Source organism: Solanum stenotomum, chromosome 1, assembly GCF_019186545.1.
Source record: "Solanum stenotomum isolate F172 chromosome 1, ASM1918654v1, whole genome shotgun sequence".
In the NCBI taxonomy this organism is placed as follows: domain Eukaryota; kingdom Viridiplantae; phylum Streptophyta; class Magnoliopsida; order Solanales; family Solanaceae; genus Solanum; species Solanum stenotomum.
In genome coordinates, this window is record NC_064282.1 from 50114933 (window position 1) to 50119038 (window position 4106).

Here is a 4106-nt window from a genome sequence, read left to right on the forward strand (position 1 = left end):
GCAAAAGTATAATAATACAATCTGTCTAAAAAAAAAAAAGTATAATGATACAATTGTTTGCAAAGATTGTCAAATTGTTTCTTTAGGGGGCTTGTCTCTGGTCATTGTACTCCAAAGAGATGAATGAATAGCTCCAGTTTGCCTGACTTTATTATCTCAGTTAAATGTTCACCATAGGTAATATCTACTTAGAAGTTATAATTCATTTGGAGATTATCCATAGTTAAACATGCTTCATACATAACAATCCTACCAACGGGGGCAAATTTATAGAGGAGACTATGGGGAACGTGAAACCATGGTCTCTCCGTAAAATTAGTTGGTTAATGTATATATTTTTTGAAATTTGTATAATATTAACTATTGACACTCATGCTCCAAGAAGGTTGAATAGTGTTTGGTTGAAGGTTGAGTTATACCAAGAGGAATAGGGATCAATTCTCACTTGATACATTTTCCTCTTCTTTTAGTAGAGCACCCACGTACTAAAAATCCTTAATCCGCCTCTGCCTGCCAAGAGATATATTCATTAAGTTTTCAATGTCTTCAACCTTTTTGGATGAGTTTCTACCAAAAGGTTGTAGCAAATTCGATTGTAAGAACCAAGGATGAGGTGAAATGACAAAGGTTTTTGTTTCCTAATCAGAGATCTTAAATCAGAGTTCTCGAATTTGACTTTGGAATGGGTTTCTCCTTTACGGGGAGTGCTTGAAACCCCTCTAGCTGGTTTTCTATGATGCGAATGTAAACGACTCAGCCTAATGGGTTTTGGACATCAGATGGTAAATCAAAGGCACAATAGATAAGATGGTAAATGAGCATTGTAGTTTCCCCTTCCTGTTCTGCAAAGGACAGATATAGGGGTGACAATTAGGTGGGTTGAGTGAAATTTGGACCAGTGTCAAGACAACAAATGGGTCAAGGCCTTACCCAACCCAAATTTACTTGGGTCAGGTAATGGGCCAAGATCCTAACTCAAACCAATTTTTATGAAGTTTAATTGTTTTATTTACTCTTTTAAAATATATTAGTACGTAATAAAATTATTTTTTCTTTATTATGGCTACATATAACATATCAAATTAAACAAAAAGTTTTTTAAAAATATTTTGACAATAATTCTCATGAATCAATTTTGAGTGGGTTGAAATGGATTGAGCTTATCATCGGCCCAAACTTAAACGGGTTAGGCGGATTGAGATTGATTTTGCCAACCCATAAAGGTGCCCATTTCCCAGTCATGACAGTTCTCCTCAAGACTCAAGCCTATGTGCCCCATGTCAGACAGAACGAAACAGGGATGGGAGTCGGAATGGCAACGGGGTAGGGCAGGGAAAAACCTTAACGGGGTAGGGCAGGGGAATACTTAAATAGGGCAGGGCGGGGTAGGTTAGGGTAAAACTCAATCTGTGAAATAATTTTATAGGACAGGGCAGGTAACAGGTCAAAAAATTTCAACAGCAAACCATAAAATAAAGTAAACAATTTTCCTTCAACTTTAGAAGCCAATCTGTTGTCTCATGTCTGTATACTCATACGTTAGCTTCCTGCAAAAATGTATAGAAATGAGTCATAAAATACTTTTACTCTTCAAATACAATAATTAAACGTAAAATGTGACCAGTAACATAATTTAAAACAATAATTAAAAAGAACCATAGAGGAATATTTTAGTTCTTATTCTTAGTTCCCTTTACTCGTTAATAATTTGTTTACCACTGAGTACTAATTGTTTTTCTTTAAGCAATTTTTGGCCAGTGGCCATTTTATTACACTGAGTATTAATTGATGTTCTAATCTTGATTTAATATAATGAAAAAGTCAAAAGAATAATCTAGTTGCAACTTTTTAACAAAAAAATATACCAAAATAACTGTGAAAAGAGTGATTTTTGAGTTAAAAACTAAAGTTGAGTGACTTTCTAAGAAAATAGTTCATAGTTGAGTGACCATGAGATATTATCTCCGCATTGCTAGGGTCTGATTCTTGCTATGTGTGGTTGTCTAGTGGTTGTTCTTGGCTAGAAATGTTGTAAGTGCAGCTTTTATTATTAATTGATTCCTGCTGAATATTCTCTGGCAGTCTGGTGTTTCAAATTGACCATAGTCATCTTCATTTTTTATAAATATAGGTACATTGATGAATGACATAATATGCAAAAGTATTAGTAATAGTTTCAGACTATGCTCAGCATGTTTCATCTCTATGTAAATTAATACTAATAACGTTTTATTGCACCAAGGCCTACTTAATATATATATAATCCTTATGCAGTAAGTAAGTAAAATAATAATGTATGGCAGTTGATTCTCATTTGAAGGCTAACAGACAAATTGTTTGACCTTTCACCGTCTCTTGTGTTTCTGTTTTTCCTTTCCCCCTTAATATAATATGATAGCAGAGCATGTTGTGGTTTGAGTTCACACAGTAAGTCAAGATCAATATGTTGGTTGACACAGATTTATGACTTTTGTGCATTGAGGGGTTGGGTTGGCAATGCAGGTGAAATAACAGTATGTTTGACAATGAGATTAATCAAAAGACGGTTCTTGGCATTTGTGCCAACACATGGACATGGACTTCTTTTGACTTACAACTACAGTGTGGGAAGGATCTTTGTAGGGCTTCAAAACACTGCCTTCACAAATTGTATTCTACTCCCACAAAACACCTTTCGAATAATATAATACTTCTTCTGTCCCACTTTATATGACACATTTCAGATTTCGAGATTTAAACAAGTCTATTTTTTATTATAAATTTTTCATATATTTTAAAATATTTTGAATTGTCAATTATTGTGACTTGTAATACTTTTTACGTAGTTTACAAATATATAAATTTCATTTTAAAAACTTTGAAAATTCCATAATCAAATTCTCGGTCAAACTTAGACTGTTTGATTCTCGAAAAATTAAATATATCACATAAATTGGGACAGAGGGAGTAATAAAATTTGTGATCAATAAGGACTGTGGTGGAGTGATAAGTACTTTTTCGATCTTAACTCTTAACCACAAGTCTTAGGTTCGAATCCCCCTAATAGGAAATCGTCCGCTTTTGTTAGGGAGTGCAAGCAAATTAAGAGAGAAATTAAATTCAATATAGTCCGTGGCATTAGACTGACCTCAATATCTCTCCCTAATATTTTCTCCATCTAAAACCAGAAAATTAAGCTCATTACTTCCACTTTATTTGAAGTTTATTTGGATGGACTTATAATTTATGACTTATAAAATAAAAAATAACGTTTGAGACTTTTTCTTTATGAAACATGAAATTTTTGTTTTAAATTTAAGTTTAATTGAAGTAGATCTGAGTGTTAAAATTTAAAGCACGAAAGTATTATTTTTTCACAAAACATTTAGCACGCATATTGGAAATTTAGCTAATTTTAAACTTGTTCCAATCGTGTACGACCGATTTCCAGGCATACATGAAAAAAATTCACAGACATAGGATTGAAATCTTAATCAATTCTAACATGTGTTTCTGTCATGTATAATTAGAATCATGCATATATGAAAAAATTTAAAAGGTGTCAAATAAGTTTATTACATTTATTATTGTTTTGACAAATTAACGATTGAAGTTTGTGATTTATGATATTTGAAACTTATGGTTCAATTTAAGCTTATTTAAAGTAGATTTGGATGTTAAACTGTTGAAATTTGAGGAACAATTTTTTTTTAACAAAACACATTCAGACACACATAACTGGGATTTAAGATAATTTTTACATGAAGGAATCAAACACAATTTTTTAACCCCAGTTGTGTATATCTGAATTGTTTCCAAAACCGGTAATTTTTATTTTTTTTTAAAGAAAACACAAAACTGACACAAGTTAAATAGCAACCTCAAAATAGAGTATTTGTGCATTTCTAACATTTATAAGCATAAGCCAAAATTCTAACTTATGACTTATTTTTATTATTTTAGTTTAAAAAAAAGCTTAATTTTTTTATCTTATTCAAATATACTACGTATAGAAATATTTAAATATTTAAATATTTTAAAATAAGTCAAATTCAAACTGGCTTGCTCAAAAGTTTCTATATGTGCATGTATGAGTTTTGTGTATCAATCAATCAACAAAATTTGCT